Here is an 18,423-nt window from a genome sequence, read left to right as displayed (position 1 = left end):
CCGTCCCCATTTTGCTGATGTGGAAACTGAGCCTTGAAGGGACCAAGAACGTAAAGAAATGTACCCAAGTTGAAATTGTAATAAAGAGTCCGAACTGGGGAAAAGGCAAAAAGTTCTCCAAGCTTTCAAAACAAAGCCATATTGAATCTGAACTAAGCTTTTGAGTGCAGGCTAGTCCACGAAAAACAAAGGGCACTAATTCATATATAAAAATATTTACAGAAAAGATACTATGATCAAATAACTTGTCAGCACTGGAAATAAAGAGATAAACAAAAGAGATAAGTCCCTGTTACTAAATTAATCCATTCTGGGGGTAGCAACAAGTAGACATGGTCACTATCTTCAAGAAATTATCAACCCCAAAAGAGTCTTTAGAAATACAGTGTGAGGACAATTAAAGGGTGACAGGAATAAAGATCTTGATTAATAGTAACACAACAACATATCAGGCACTGTCATAAGTCTTCTTTATGTCTTATTTCTTCTTATCAAAGAGTGTCTCAAAGAACAGGAAGAAAAGAAAATGTTTGTTTACAAAGGAGTGAGATTTCAGAAGTGCTGGAGTCTTGGTGCTGTAGGGTAAAATAGGGTCACCAAATAAATGAAAGCAAGGTTTAAAGATTATACACTCAAAGTCTATGGGGAGGAAAAGAGTACAGAAGTTGACTTTATGTGCATTGAAAGGAAATCTAAGCACAGAAAAGTTGGAATGGGAGCTAGGGACAAAGACAAAAACTGAAGAAAGAGAAGAATTCTTGGTTGGTGAGTTCCATTACCATTTCAGGGGTCTGTGACTATGGATGCATTACTTTTCTAGACCTTACTATCCTCCTTCCCTAAATGCTGATAAGAGGGATGCCTGCAAAGAGTTGTTAAGATTAAATAACACAAGAAAGCAGCTGGTAGCCCCATGAGTAAGCCATTCACCAAGTCCTTCTTGAGATCTCTGCTTCCTCTGCTTTTGCCCTATATTCCAATTTGATCCAAGCCTCTACCATACCACAGTGCTGGTGAATCTGAAGTGTGTTACTGGTAACCGTCAGGCTATTAAATGTGGATGAAGAAATAAAACTTTAGTGTGTTCTCAATTCTGATTGTAAACTCCACAATTAGATTGTAAACTCCTTGAGAACAAGGGAAAGTATCTTCTCCTTTGTATCTCCCTCAGTTCTCTCAAATGTTTGTTGAATTATTCAATACAGCCAGGAATAAAAATCCTTCCCTTGAGATTTTTCCCCTCAAAGCCAGAAAAGTACATCTTGTTTCTAACCGAGGGAGGAGGCTGAAAGTAAAATTACAGTCTTAAACAAGAAGCCATCTGTCTTCCTTCTTTATAATCGAGGAGAAACGAGTTGTTTCTCTTAGCAGAGTCAATTTGGGAGCATTTCTCTTAGATTATAAAAATCTTTTTGGCTAGTGCATTTGTTCCATATAGTAGCTAATGCTTATTTTGTAATTAGAACTGTAGAAGCAGTTAAATATGTAACAGCCTGTAGAAGTGCTTCATAAAAATGTATTTTACTTTTTTGGAAATCTCTTTCCTAGACATGGAGGATGGGCAGATATGATTGAAAGGGAACATTCCATTGTGCTTGATCTTGAACTCTAGTTTTCCCTTTTAGGGTTAATTTGACTCAGAGTCCTAAGGTTCTGCAGGGTGCTTTGTAAACATACTAATTATGTATGTATGCACCATATATGCATATGAATGTGATATTTAAAAATTATACCTTGCCATTAGCATAAGAGAAACTAAAGCTTCCTGCATTGATATTCTGTACCTTCTAAGAACAAGTCTCTTTCCCATCTCCCATCCCAAATAAGTCTCATAAAAGGAGTAATTTAGCAGTTAGGGGATATAGCTCAGTGATAGAGCATGTGCCTAGCATTCCAGAGACCCTGGGTTCAATCACCAGGTCTAAAAAAAGAAAAAGAGTGACTTGGAGGCAAATCATTCTTTCTCATAAACAAGTATACAAAACATTCAATGAAATTTAACTACAGCAAGTTCAGAAAGATTTTCTTCCCCCCTAGCCAGTAATCAGTAGTAATCTCACCAACTTGGGATGGCATCAGGGCAAGCCCCTTAGGAAAGACTTAGTTAGTTTTCTTCATCTTTTGGGAAAAGGGGTTTAAAACATAAAAGGAAAAAAAAACTTATGTAAGAAGAACATCTGCACTAACCAGGATAAAATTATAAGGTCTATCAATCTTGGGGCTGCAGGGTAAAATCGGATCACCAGCTGAGCCAGCCAGAAATGCTTCCCAGTGGTCTAGTATTGCATAATTGACTGTGTGAATTCTGGGGTTTCCAGCTTCAGATAGGGATGCTTGGTGCTGGTCATTCACTGATGGAAAACTAATGGTCTTTCCAATGATTTTAATAAAGATTGATTCATTGTTCAGTTTTTTGGGCAATAGAAATATAGATTCATATATGCATAGAAATGTGTGTATGTATATCTGTAACTGCTCAGAATAGTCCTCTAATTCAAAACCATGGCATTTGGTGCCGTAGCTGTGTTATTTACATTTTAGCACATGCTGTGTTCACAGCCTCATCCCACAAGAGCACATTTTCTTCCAGCTTCCAGAACCGCCTCACAACCTCCTCCTCAGAGCATTCACATGTTGCCCCTGGGAGATGCTCCAAAAGGGAAAACTAATTGTAACCAAGGGTTGTGACTGTTCATTCATACCAAGAGGCAAGAGCAGGTCTCTATTTGAAACTTTACAGATGTATTTCAGCCTCCCAGCTAAGCTCAGAAGTTAGGGACCCACCTGAAAAGATCTTGCCTGAATTCAAGCATGTTAACAGAAAAAAGACAACATTGTTCCCAGCAAAACTTTGGAGAGATTCATAAATCCTAGCTCTGCAACTTTGCTTCTGCCCACACTTGTAAGTTGATGTTTTTTCCCATGTTAATTATTAACTCTTTTATTTATGGCTTAACTTGGATTTTTGTTGCAAGATCAGACAACTTATAAGTTATCTCAAAATGCTGGCAGTAAACTTATTTTTTTTGGGGGGGGGGTAATATTTCCCCTATTACCTATTACTTTTCTGAATTATAGGGAAGAATGGCCAGCGTCTCACTGGTGGGTTTTTCTTCCTGCTGAGGAGGGTGTAAGCCACCTGAGAACTTAAAGTCTAAAATAGTGAAGAACAAAAGACAAAGGGTCAGAAATGTATATACAAAAGCTGAGCCCCTGATAGATCCAGTCTACACAAGAGCTGGAACCACACAAAGAAAAGATGGCTTCAGTGGTTTATTTAAGGGGGTACATCAAAGGCAGGGATAAGGTTTCAAGGACAGAGTCTTGCTTCCTGATGTCTTGCAGTTAGCAGGTTGATTGGCATCTTGGCAGGTCACACCTATCTCAGGTGTTCTGTGGGACAAGGCAGAGCAGGATAGAAATTCACAATGTGTCAGGGCAATTAACCAGAAATGTCTACTGGTCATTCCCAGACACCAGATGTTCCAGTCTACTAGGCTCAATACACAGTGGCCCACACACAGCCCATTGATGGCTTTCGACACTGAATGACTTTAAAAATTGAAGACATTCAAGTCATTCCATATATTTTTTAAATTCCTTCCTTCCTATGAACTCGGCATGCTTGATTTGGATGAAGTAACATGTGCTCAAACATCAGTCCTTGGGGAATTGAGTTGATTCCAACCTAAAACTAGTGTTGGTTTTTATTTTGGGGTGGTGGGCTGAATAGGGAAGGAAAAAACGAGGCAGGTTATGAGTATTAATTTGATTAGATAGGAGGCAATTTGTAAAGTTGGGGAATCCATTTACTTAAGAGTGTATTTCTTGAGACATTATAACAGACCACATGCCTACTTAGATATGTGGAATTCAAAGATGAGTAAGGTATGTTTTTTGTCCTTAAGCAGCTTACATTCTAGTGAAGTAGAAGGAAATTTATTTATGTATTTGCGTACTGGGGATTGGACCCAGGGCAGCTCTACCACTGAGTTACATCCGCAGTCCTTTTTATTTTCCATTTTGAGACAGGACTTGCTAAATTGCTGAGGCTGACCTCGAACTTGCAAGCCTCCTGCCTCAACCTACCTAGCTACTGGGATTAAAGGTGGGTGTGCACTATCACACCCAGTTGAGTAGAAAGAAATTTAAACCAAGAATCAGAGTATAGTTTAAATATAACAAGAGAAATGAGTCCATATGCTATGGAAGCTGAAAGGAGGTCTACAGAGACCAATTTATTTTGTTTATTTAACATGATACATTACCTTTTTTCCTGTTTATCCGTATAGTCTGCCCTCCTCTAGACAAATTCCCATTGTGTACCAAATGCCAAGAAAAAAAAAAGGAACTTGGTATCCAGAAATGTTTCATAAATATTTCTTCAATGAATAAATACATTTTGTCAATGAGTCTGTAGGAATTTATATTTGTAAATGCCTAGAATGTCTCAAAGGAAAGTATTTTTGAAATATTAGATTACCTTTTTAAAAATGCATGATTTTTCCTATAAAACTTCTGAAATAAAATGTTTATTTTTAAATAGAAAGCTTTTCTTGGATGACAATATAGCCTAACACTTCAACAAAATACAGATAGGATTAACTATATGACCATTTCAAAACTCCTGGATGCAAAGATACCACAAAAATTCAAAGAACAAACAGACAGATAATATTTGTAAAGTCTATATGAAAGGTTTACCCAATACACATGAATCTCCCATTTAACAACAACAACAACAACAAAAAACTCTGCAGTTAAAGAAATACAAAGACTAATAAAAATGTGCAATGCTGCTCAACCTCAATAATAATAAAACTGTAAGTTAAAAATTAGGGGCCATCATTTCTTACTTTACAAATTGGCAAAGATTTAAAAGCTTAATAGCAACTATTGTCAGGAAAGATCACAGTTCTCACTTTACTATTGATGGGGATATAAATAGTTACCCTTTTCCTGGACAGGAACTTAAGAACTTGTCTCAAAAAAGGTGTATTTCTTTTAACCAAGCAATTCTCTTGGGAATGTCCCATAGCAATATATTCTTGTTTTTAATGAGGAAAAGTGGAGGAAAACCTAAATTTCCACAGGTACATTAGTTAAGTAATTGGCTAAATAATAGGAAATACTATACACGTACTTAGAAATATGAGTTAATCTGTATTCCTGACATGTATACTGTATTATTACAGTGTATACTCAACTACATAAAGCAATTTTTAAATTGGTATTATGATGGAGCCCTATTTATATAAATTGCATGTGTGCACACATATACATGCAGAAGAGGTTTTGAGGAATATATACCAATCTGTTAACAGCAGATGTCTTTGGAGAGGTGATGGGGGTCCTATTATTCTGTTTTGTGCTGCTATTAATAAAATACTGAAACAGGCACAGTGGCACATGCCTGTAATCCCAGCAGTTTGGGAGCCTGATGCAGGAGGATTACAAGTTCAAAGCCAGCCTCAGCCACATAGCAAACCTCTAAGAAGCTAAGAAAGATCCTGTCTCTAAATAAAATATGAAAAAAGGGGGGGCTGAGGATGTGGCTCAGTGGTTAAACGCCTCTGGGTTTAATCCCTGGTACCAAAAAAAAAAAAAAAAAAAAACCTGAGATTGGATAATTAATAAAGAACAGACATTTATTTTTCACAGTTTTGGAGGCTAAGAAGTCCAAGATCAGGGGCTGGGTTTGTGGCTCAGTGGTTGAGCATTCGCCTAGCACTGGGTTCAATCCTCAGCACCACATATAAATAAACAAATAAAATAAAGGTATTGTGCCCAACTGTAACAAAGAAGAAGGAGGAGGAGGAAGACGAGGAGGAGGAGGAGGAGGAGGAGGAGGAGGAGGAGGAGGAGGAGGAGGAAGAGGAGGAGGAGGAGGAGGAGGAGGAGGAGGACGACGGCGGTGGCACTGGCACTGAGCTAAGGATGTGGCTCAGTGGTAGAATACTTACCTGGCACATGAGAGATCCTGGGTTTGGTCTTCTTGCCATGTCTTATGTGATGGAAGGCAACCAGGCAAAATGTGAAAGAACACTGTGTCTCACATGGCAGAAGAGCAGAAGAAACCGAACCCACTAGCACAAAGCTCTTTTTATAATGGCATTAATCTATTTGTGACTTAGACACCTCCCAAAAGGCCCCACCTCCAAACACTGTTGCACTGGAGATTACGTTTCCAACCCAGTGGGGACACATTCAGTCCATAAAGAGGTAAATTAAGACAAGGCAGAGCAAGAAGGAAGACAAACAGACACTTTGTGAATTATAGACTTTTCATTGCAGTTTTGACAAGGACATGTACTGTTTTTTAAAACTGTATTAGATGGGCTGGGGCTGGGGCTCAGTGGCAGAGCGCTTGCCTAGCATGTGTGAGGCACTGGGTTTGATCCTTAGCACCGCATAAAAAAGAAAACAAAGGCATGCTGTCCATCTACAATTATAAAAAAATTAAACTATATTAGAATATTTCAATAATATCACTATGTAGATAAAGGGTCTCCCTGAATGACTTATCAGTCATGGAAAAAATATGCAAGTGTGCAGATTAGAACAAAAACAGATCAAAATTAAGGTTGATGATTAGGAAAGGCTATGTGGAAGAAGTGGTATTTCAATTGGTCCATGGACAACAGGTAGCTTTGAAGAAGTGAAGATGGGGGAGAAACAGGACTCTTGGGTGTAAAATGACTTAAGCAAAGGTGAGGCTAAGAAATGAACAAGATCTACTGAATGTTCCAGTTGTAAATTGTTGCCTCACAGATCAAACTAAACTTTGATGACTTACAACAGGAACAATCATTCCTGAACATCTCTCACAGTTCTGGCTCATCTAGGCATTTCTCACTTGGGTGGCTGTCTTATAGCTATAGTTAGATAGTGGATGAGGCAGGAGTTATCTTAAAGTTTCCTCACTCATGTACCTGGCAGTTGATGCTGGCTGTGGGCTGTCAGCCAGAATATCTACTTGGGGCCCCCCATGTGACCTGGGTGTACTTGCAGCATGGTGGCTGGGCTCCAAGCGTGAGTATCACAAAAGGACCAGGCTAATACTTTTATTTTTGTTTTTCAGTGCTGAGGATCAAACTCAGGGCCTCACATATGCCTGGCAAGTTTTCTACTATTGAGCTACATCCCTAATCCTGCATCACCTTTTATAACCTTGCCTCAGAAAGCATATATCATCAATTTTGCTATAGTCACAAATTCAAGGGAAGTATCATAGATTGCTCCCAGCTTCCACCCTTGATGGAAGAAATATCAGTTTTCACCCTGTAAGAAAAACACATGAGATGGGAGGTCATGGCATAGGCTCTTGTTTGCCATAGTTCTCAACACTCTTTGAAGTCTTGACCAAGAAAGGCCAGTTTCTCCCATATATGTTATCTCCTGGCATCCATAGGCCTTGGAATTTGCACTCCCTACAGAGAAGAAGAACCAGAAGATTTTGAAGAAAGTGGTAACAGACTGAGCTTTTTGCTTCAAAAAGATCTCTATGATGATAACTTACAGGGTGGACTAGAGGGAGGAGAGATTAAATAATAAAAACAGTGGGTGCCAAAGCTCTACCCCTACTCATCAACTCTCCTGCTTGATACAGCAAAATGATGCTTAAGTGTGATTGATGGAGGCCTTCATATTCTTTACTAAAGCATTCAGACTTTGGAATGCTCTCAATGGGCCTCAATTCTTGCAGAACCAGATGCTCCTATGCCTGGGCAGGAAATTACTAGGCCGTGGGTAGTAATTGAACTTTTCAAGAATACATACTGAGGTATCACTTCAGGGATACTAACTGATATTCTCCCACTCAGCGAAGAACACAGACTCCCTGACAGGTCCGTCTGACTTCACCTCAAACTCTCTCACTTCTCAAGTGCTCCAGTGTAGAGCTGAAGAACAAAATGGAGGAAAGGGTTGGGGACGCTGGGAGGTCTGTCTGGCTGGACTAGCACTTTGAAGCTTAGCTACAGTCATTCCCTGCTTCCTTCAAGTCCTGTTAAGAGATTTGTGTCAGGCAATGAAAATTGTAGCATGAGCCTGGTTTTTTAAGTTTCTTTCCCTAACTATTATTATTTTATTGGACAAACTGTCAAAACCCACCTATTCTTTCTCTCAGAGCTCCTTTCTTCCTTTCTCATTGGTGTTAGACAGAGTCGTTTTCCCTAATACTATGTAATTTAGAAGAGGCTATGTCAATTGCATAAAATATTTCTAATCTCCATAATTAAGATGCTGCTGGTCTGACAGCTTTGCTCTCTTACTCCCCCTCAGCTAGTTGTAGGGATGTAGAAAGACATTTAAAAAGAGTACTAAAGCAAAAATGACATGCTGTTCCCCTCCCGAAGGGCCTGCTCATGACTGTCACCAACCTCCCTAGGCTCCTTCCTGGAGAGTTTCATTTATGGTTTCTTTAAAAGTGGAAAAAAAGAAACTATGTCAAGTTTCTCCAGACCATCTTCTCTGCATTCCCAGAAAATGTGTGCCTGTCCTCAGTTTCGATTAAGAGAAAATCCACATTGCCCCTATTTATGGCTTGTCTTTTAAATCAATTCCCACCAAGACATTTGACACACAATAGCCACCAATAAATCTTAGTTGAACAGTGGAAACTCCTAAAATCAGAGAGAAATTTGGAGATAGAGTAGCAGATCATTGCAGTTAGTGGCAAGGAATCTTTGAAGATCATGCAGTTCATTGTCTTTTACTTCTGTGTGGGTGTGGGAAAGAGAGAACAATTCACCAAGATTGCCATATATTCAATACTTTCTTCTTGCTTCTTGCTAGTTTGATAACCTATTCAGGTATGACACATAAAAGTCTCATTTCATCTTCATGGTAATTCTATTAAGTAAAAATTATTATCACTATTTTAGATAGTAAAATGGGGTGTAAAAATGGTCTAGATAGGCTGGATTATGCTGTTATAATGAAATCACACTCAATCTAGGTGGATTAATAAAATGAAATATCTTACTGAATAAAATATTTTTAGGAATAAATTATCCTTTCTTCCCTGCAGTATGTATGACACTACAGTTGGCCTACCTGGGGAGAGGTAAGGTTAGAGGGGTTGGTAGTGTCTATTCCACAGAGTCATTTGGGTACCCAGGCTTATGGAGGATCTAAGATATTTAGCTGCTTTCTGTATAACTAGAGGTTTTCCAACTTCTCAGGTGGAAGAAATGATTAGGTAATTATCTATGGATAATGCAAAAAAAAAAAAAAAAACCAAACCCAAAACCCAAAAAAAACCCCAAAAAAACAAAGTACATGTATAAAGACATGAATTGGTGTGAACATACTTTATATACAAAGATATGAAAAATTGTGCTCTATATGTGTAATAAGAATTGTAATGCATTCCACTGTTATGTATTTTAAAAAATAAAATCAATAATAAATAAATAAGTATTTTTAAAAAACCATGAAAACAATTTGCCACATAAATGGAAAGTTAAAAGCTCAAAAAAATTATCTATGGATATATGTATTTTTTTACTACATCAGTCCCAAAATGACACACATTACTTTTGATTGCATTTTATTAGTTAATTTTAGTCACATGTCCTCACATGATCTAAGAAGGAGAAATGGATTATTTGGGAAGCTATGTTGTGACTGTCACTGCTCTAATAGGTAATCATTTGCCTAGTGTGCAGCAGCTAGCAGGGGGCAGGACTGGCATCCAAACCTAATCTGTCTGACTCCAGAGCTCAGGTCCTTAACCACTGCAGTTTCCCTTCTCAACTTCATAAAGCTGCTTTGAGGACAGAAGTGGACATGGTGTGGGGAGGCAGCTGTCATGTGGGGGAAAGAGTCCTGGACTCAATACAAGTGAGTTTATGTACCCATTTTGCCACTTACTGGTTTTGAGATCTTGGACAAGTCCCTTGGCCTTTCTGCTAAAAGCAACTTCCCCATTTATAAAGTAGGGATGAAGAAAATTCTCATTAGTCATTGAGAAGTTGAAAGTAGGAAACAGCACACCCTCATAAAGGTTTAAGTCTGAATTCTCATCATTTCTTTTTCCTACCCCTCTTTCTGTCCTACAAATGTCATCCTAGAAAAGTACAGGCTTCCATAGTGAAAACTTGTTAAAAGTTCCAGTTGAAATTTCATCAGAGGAAAGACTTTAGTTACCTCTCCCAACTCTCTGGGTATTCAGGTTTTGATTCTATTACTGGTCCTTTTCCTGATATCAGCAATTTTCTTTATTTGTTGCCAAGCACAACTCATTCATGACTTCAGGGAAAAGAAAACAATAATGTCACTGTGGAATTAAAAGTTGTGGCTTGAGAGCCGACTCACATTTAAAAACACTGTAAATGTTGGAGCGTCTCTAGCAAGTAAATGTCAAGGCTTGTGTAATGTAGAGTGAGCACCCATGCCTTCAGGTGTCAGCCTCTTTGGTTCTTCATCGCATTCTCTTCCAATTTCCAAAAATAGGACCTCTGTATTATTTTAATATGATTTAGAAAAAAATTAAATGTCAATTAAAGTGACTAAGTAAAAGAAGAAAAATGTTTTGAATGTTCAGAAACCAAATGGGCTTATTCCTGCTCCCCTCTTCCTGTGGAAAAGCAAAGCAAATTACTTACCAGGAAAGGATGCACAAACTCTTTCAGGCCCCAGGGTAAACTCGCTCAGGAGAGTACTGGTGCAGATAATTTACAATCTAGGAGCCAAGGTTCATGGCAAAAGTAATGAACTTCCCCAAGCAAGTCTCCTTTCAAGGAGCTGGAAGCTCAACAATCTCTATTCCTCCTTTTGCCTTTCTTGTTAGCAAACCAAACATCCTGACACACTGTCTCAGTTTTTGGGCTCTGGAGTCAGACAGATGTGAATTTGATAACCAGTTCTGCAGATTTTTAGCTGTAGGACCTTGTGTGAGTTCTGTAAATACTCGAAATGACCTGGCTTGTTTGACCTGGAACAGATCATTTTTAATTCACTGCTCTAGATGACAAAATTATTTTCAGTAACAATCAATTGCTTTACATATGTTTTAGTTTCAAAGAAACTAATAATTTTAAAGAATACATATCAGGCTGGGGCCGTATCTCAGTGGTAAAGCTCTTATAGGGGAAGACCTGGGTTAGACAGCCACACTGCAAAATAAATGAATAAATAAAAGAATACATTTCAATTTTTAAAAATGATAATGTATGTTTCATAGGAACTAAAAATTACATTTACTAAAATTAAGCATTGGCTGTCACAGTTTACATTTTCACTGCTTTTAAGTTTTAAACCTAAGTGACAATTCAAATTGTCACAATGAATGATTTATTAAGTTAATCTGGTTTTGTTTCTTCATGTTTAGAACCACCATACTACCATCATTTATTTGTACCTATTGTTTAAATATAGAATTATGCCATACTACAGGAATTGGAGATATGAGAAATGCCCTCAGTAAACTTGAGTAATGCTTAACCATTACTCAAAAGAGTAACCTTACCCTTGAAGCAAACTCATGTAGTATGTCCACATGAGTCAGGGTTGACTATGTAACTAGGGGCTGCCTGGGTTAATTTCCATGGAGAATAAAGTGCTAATTAAGAGATAAGAAATGAACACTAACTAATTTGAAGCATCTATGTATGTATATTATGCATTATATATGCATATTATGTAATAAACTTGTATATTTATAAGTATACCCCCATGAAAACTTGACAGTTTTAAAGATAAACCAACCAAAGGTTTTGAAGAGAAGAGTATATTGTCACTGACATCGTTTAAAATTGTGGGCAAATGATAATGATAAAAAAAACAGAGGCTGGGGATATAGCTCAGTTGGTAGAGTGCTTGCCTTGCATGCACAAGGCCTGGGTTCAATCTCCAGCATCACAAAAAATAAAAAATAAAATTTAAAAAGGCTTCATGATATCTCTAAAAACCAAAACAAAACCAGACAGATGGACTTTTTTATTTTTTTATTTTGTTGTTAGATTCTCTGCAGGCAACACACCCCCCACTGCTGTACTGGGTTGGGCATACCACTGCATGGTTCCTGGCATTACTTCACTGCAAGACTTTTAAAACCAGAGAGATCCCTAGGGTTGTACTTTGGTTTTTGAAGAAAGAGAAACAAAGAAGTGAAAATACACACACACACAAAATTCACTTTTTTAAAAAAAAATATTTTTTAGTTGCCAATGGATTTTTTACTTTGTTTGTTCATATGTGGTGCTGAGGATGGAACCCAGGGCCTCACACATGCTAGGCAAGCGCTCTACCACTGAGCCACAACCCCAGACCCAATAATTTACTTTTTAAAACCACTTTTTTTTTCTGTGATAATAGCAATGTTTTTTTTTTTTAATGTTTTTTAGTTGTCAATGGGCACAATACTTTTGTTTATTTAGGTTTTTTTTTTTTTTAATGTGAGTCAGGGGATTGAATCCAGTATTCATGCATTCTAGGCAAGCATTCTACCACTGAGCCACAACCCCAGCCCAGCAATTGTTGCTTTTTAACTTAGATAATATACAAAAGTTTTTTAAATGTATACAAAAGACAACAAATAATGACAATCACTTATTGATCATTTGCTGTACCGCAGGAGCTCTATATTAATTTCCATTACTTTAATCCTTACCATGAATCTATGAAATATTTTCATTTTTTACATTTTTCATCTTTTTCGTTTTTGCCCTCCTTCCTGCCTTGCCTTTTCCTCCTTCCTTCCTTTGTCTTCAAAGGAGATAACAGAGACCTAGAGAAGTTATACATGTAGCCCAAGCTGAAGTGTGAGCCAAACAGAACATTTTAATCCAAATTCTTATGGAAGATAAGGACTCAACAATTGAGGGTTTATCAAAAAGTTCCCAAAATTTTTTTCAAATAACTCCTTTTTCAAAATTTCAGAAGTTACACATGCTTGTAGGAATTTCAGAAAAGACTTAAAAATGTAGGCAATAAAAATCTATAACTCAGTGAGAGTTAGCCACAGTTAATGTATTATTGCTTCCGTCTCCCCTTTCTTCCATGCACTTAGAGTAAGTTTTTACAACTACTGTAATAAATATCCTCATTCATAAATCTTTGACCACAATTCTGTTTGTTTCCTCTGAAAAAATTTCTAGAGGTGAGATTATAAAGGTAAGAACTTTGTAAAGTTCATGATATATTACTCAACTGACACTCAGAAAGGCTGTAACAATTTATGTTTCTAAGAACTTGTTTTAATGTAAAAACATCATGGAGTCCAATGCTATGGGATTTGTTCATTGAGTGATGGTAGAGCACATGATGGACTATTACGCAGTCATTGAAAATCATACTTTGGAAGCCTATGTAATGGTGCAGAAAAAGCTTACAATGTAACATTGGGTTTAAAAAGTATGATAGGAAACATTATACACAACAGGATCTCAATTTTGTTCAAAATACCACATACATATCTAAAGAACACACATCATGTATAGTAAAGAAACTGAAAGGAAAAACACCAAAATATTAATAATGGTCAGCAGGGAACACAGAATTGTTATGAAATAGCAGAGTTGTTAAGAGATTAGGCTTTTAGTCAAACAGAGCTGTGTTTGAATCTCAGTTTTGCCACTCATAAGCTTGGGCTCTCTAGCTTGGGCACAATACCTTTATTTCACTTATTTATTTTTATGTGGTGCTGAGGACCAAATCCAGGGTCTTGCATGTGCAAGATAAGCGCTCTACCACTTAGCCACAACCCCAGCCCTTATTTACCATCTTTTAAAATCATCTTCTTTGTAACTAGATTTCTCCAGAAATTTTGAACATGGCTGGGAGTTTCTAACATAAGCATAAGCTTTCTGGATTATCCATGTAATAATATGTTGTTAGTAGTTATCTTCAGTAAGTCTCTTCACTTAGGACCTAATTTCCTCGTCTGTAAAATGAAGATTTAGTCATTGAGCTGTAAAGTCCCTGCCTCATCTTAATCCTTAGGTAAAAACAGAACAGACTAACTGGGTGTTAGTTCTTCCTTCTGGTCCTAATTGTGAAGGAAGATGTGTAAAAATTCTCTTAATGGCACCTGAGCAAGGGGCTGCCGTACAGAGTTTCCGTGCAATATTGAGGGAAGATGCTGAGCTCAGACCTAACTAACCCCCAGAGGAGGTATGACCACCATTTATTTGGTACTTGAACTGGAGCAAGTTAGAAAACCCCTGTCTGCTTTGCAAACTTCTTTGTCTTGGTATTCTGAGGTTTCTGTGCAAAGTGTCATATATGCATTTATTTTTGCTTTTCCTGATTGGAAATGTTTGGAATTTTTTAATCTACATGGATAGTATCTTTTATTGGTTTTAAGTCCCAGCAATTCAATAATCAAATACTACCTCTAATGGCAAAATGATATGATCTCTGAGAATGGTGTTAGAATATATCAACAAAGACAGAAATAAAGAGAAAGAAAATGAACAAATATGGTAAAATCTTGTAACTGAACTCTAAGAAATGGACATATGAGGTTTATAGAGGTATTCTCTAATTTTTTTTCTTGCAGGTATGCTTGAATAATTTTACAATAAAAGTAGATATAAAGGGAAAAACAACTACCACCACCACCACCGTTTTTTTTTTTTTTTTTTTTTTTTTTTTTTTTTTTTTTTTTTTATGCAGTGCTGGAGATCAAACCCAGGTGTGCTCTACAACTGGGCCACACTCACATACCCAGCCCTTTATATATATATTTTTTCAGGTAGGATCTCACTGAGTTTCCAAGGCTGAACTTGAACTAGTGATTCTCCTGCCTTATCATCTCAAATTGCTGGGATTACAGGCATGTATCACCATGCCTGAAGTCATTCTGCCCACTTATTTTTTTACTTTATTTTTACAATTTTAGCTGTAGATGGACACAATACTTTTATTTTACTTATTTTTATGTTGTGCTGAGGATCAAATCCAGTGCCTCACAAGTATGGGTCAAGTGCTCCACCACTGAGCTATAGCCCTAGCCCCTGTGCCTTTCTTACATAGCTTCAGCAGAGTATCCGTAGAACCTTTTCATTCTGTTTTCATGTCTCCTAATGCTCATATTTTCTGTATTTTTATCTCTCATGTGACATTCTGAGTAATTTTGTCTAATCTATTTTTAGCTCATTTATTCTGTCTTCAGTTATATTTAACATATTATTGAGTGTTTAATTTGATCTTAATTTTTATTTATGGACATTCTTTTCAGTTCTTTTTAAAATATGTTAGATTACTTTTTATACTTTCTTGTTCCTTTTTTTCCCTCTCCAATCCAAAGTGAGCTTTCTCCAGGATTTTTTTTCCCCTAAAGGCTCCATTTCCTAGCTTTTGACAAACACACACACACACACACACACACACACACACACAATACAAAAAAAAAAAAAAAACTAGTTAAGTATGATTGTTGTATAGCCTGGATCTCATGATTCCAACATCAGAAATCTGTGAAATTCTGGTTATATTTGTTCTACGGTTTTTAAAGTTTCTTGTTCATGGTACCTTGTTTGTATGCTTTCTTATTTCTGTGTGCTACTAATTTACTTGAAAAATTATGTATAAAATCCTTTATGATATAGAATGAAGACATTTTCCTCTAGAAAGGATATATACTTGATTATGTCAGTTGTTCCAAAATATTGACCACTCAGGATCATTTGAAAATAAATTCGGCAGTTGCATTTTTTTTAACCAAATTCAGTGATATGAAGGTAGGCTGCAAATTTGAGTAACAGTTAAAACTTCATCCCCTGCTCTTTTTGTGACTCAGCAACAAGGCAGTGTTTTTGTAGCCTCTGGGGTTAGGAAGGGGCATAACTCTGGTGCCCCAGCTTCCTTGGAATTAGTGGGTCTCTCCTTAAGGAGTCATTCTTGGGCAGGGCATGGGCTTTGATTTCCTTCCTTATTGCCACGGTAAGCTAACAACATTCTGAGAAAAAAGAAAATAGCTTTAGTGTTTTCTCTTGCCTTCCTGGAAAAAGATGAGTAATAAACAGCTCCAAGGTCTAATTTCTTCATATGTCAGAGTATAGGTTTTAAAATACAAAATGCTCTTTGTAAGTTATAAATCACAATTTTGGAATCTTGGGCCCTTAAGGCTTGGGGGAACTTCTTCAATTTACTTGGTTATTTGTGAATATGTGCATTTTCTTTGTGCATGTAAAGAGGTACCATATATGTAACATTTTGAAAAGATTGAAACCAAATTTTTTTTTATAATATTTGAGACTGGAAATGATTAGTTAAAATCAAACAAGTAAGGAATGGGGAAGAAGAATGAGCTACTGTTTATTCATTTAGATGTTTCTGAATTTTTAAATTCAGAAATGACCAAAACCATTGACCAAACTAACGATTATATGCTCAAGGAAACCATGTTTTTCTCTGTTCTGTTCCAAAGTTTCATATGTGTGGAGCTCAAGGGTAAGAAGGAAAAAACACATAATCCAAATTAAATGCATTGGTTCTGGTTCAAGTTTAGCAACCAGTAGGAAGAGCATTTTGTTCCTTTCATAAATTATTCCTTGCATATTTCCATTCAGAGGTGCACAGATCTAGGATGTCAGAACTAGTTGGATCTATAGAGATGGGCTCATTCAACCTCCTTTATTTATATTTAAGGATATCAAAGAAAGGACAAAGATGAATTTGTTAGGATTATAAATGTAGCTAATATTCCAGAGACTTTCTGGTAATTAAAATGCTGCTTTTGTCTTAAAAATAACAGTTGTTTGCAGAGCTGAGATAGCTTCCCTTTTCCTCTGCAGCATCACCAATACTATCCTTCAAGCCCTGATCAAATGTTTTCTCTTCTGTGAAACTTTCCTGGCTCAGATGAGGTGATCCATCTCAGCATTCACAAGGCTTTTTGGAATACTAGAATTCCTACTGTAATTCCCCAATCTTTCCCCAAAACAAGACTTGCCATAATCTAGGATCAGAGAGAAGAGAAGTCAATGATGAGAAGATAGATGATGGGTAGGTTTAATTTCAAAAATGGCAGTGGCCACTCATTCTTTCACCCAACAATATTTCGTACGTGCCTGCCATGTGCTAAGATTTGGAATGACAATAATGAATGAAATATGTGGCACCTGTCTATTTCATCGCTTTCACACCACAACGTCAGTCAATGTTTTGCACAACTCTGTGTATCTTGTAACTGACATTTCTGCTCACACCCTCATCTCCCTTTGATATATTCTCTACCCAACAGCCAGAAGGCTCTTTTGATTGTGCTTAAAACTCCTCCTTAAACTTCTCAGGATTTCCACTTCTGGAACAGTAGTGTTGAGAAGTTTCTTGGAATAAACCACTCCCCAGAGAAACAGCCTTAACTAGGTGAACAATCTACAAAAACAGTATCTTAGTTATTTAATTCCTGGGAATTGTTCAAAGAGCATATAGCACATGAAGAAACACTTATTAAAGAAAATCTACTGGATTTTGGGAAGAACAGCAAGTCTTTGACATAAATTACTCTCTTCCTCCTCCTTCCCATCTCATCTTGATGACAGAAGCTCTAATCTTGTCAAACATCACCAAGAAAACAGAACTCCTTTCCCCTCTGTGCTCAGTCAAGGGATGTGGTACCACTCTAGAAGGGGTAGTTCTGATTTGCCCAGACTCCAGAGGTTATAGGCTCCCTTCTTCCAACCAGCTCCCACTTACAAATGGAGGTTCTATTCTAGATATAGTAGGCCAAGAATACAGGGGGTCCCAGTAATTTAATTTCAAAGATGGCAACTCACTTGCTCCAGCTCACTTGTAGGGTGAAGATTTCATATCAGAAGAGACAAAACTATACCTGAGGCTACTACCTGCTGCTTGTACCTTGTGTGTAAAGTAGGCAGGTCCATGTAAGAGAAAGAACTACCATCCCTGGATGGTAGTGGCTCAGAGATTTTGCTTTGGGGAAGCGAAAGTCCATAAGAATAGAGACCTCTGAAGCTCTCCCCCAAAGATAGTTACTTTATTTGAAGAAGACTGTAGAGAAATTTAAGTGTAAAGATGATCTCAAAAACAATTGAAATTTTGGTGGGAAGCAGAAGAGAAAGTGGGTAGATCCATATGGTGATAAGTTAACCTATAGGCCAATTAGTTTACCAGAGATAATCAGGGAAAGACACAGCTAAGAAGAATGTTCCTGGGGTCAGAACAAACCTCAAAGACTTTCTCAAAAATACCTCTGGGGATGAAATTTAATTGGATCAGATTATGAAGCCATCTAAGTTACAGGGCATTGTCAAAAACAATAAAGCCATCAGCCGGCAATGATTGGAGTCTAACAAAGCAAGGCAGCTTCACAGAGAGATCAGGGAAAGAGACAAAACACTCGTGCTAAAACTATTGTCATCCATGGTGGCCGCCCAAGTCCAAGCTCTGTATGTTCTTTGAGGAGCCACATCAGAGGTCTCACATTGCCAGGGAAATAGGCTTCATTAA

Source organism: Urocitellus parryii, chromosome 4 (assembly GCF_045843805.1).
Source record: "Urocitellus parryii isolate mUroPar1 chromosome 4, mUroPar1.hap1, whole genome shotgun sequence".
NCBI classification, from domain to species: Eukaryota; Metazoa; Chordata; class Mammalia; order Rodentia; family Sciuridae; genus Urocitellus; species Urocitellus parryii.
The sequence above is the reverse complement of the archived record's forward strand: the minus strand, read 5'-3'. Positions refer to the sequence as shown.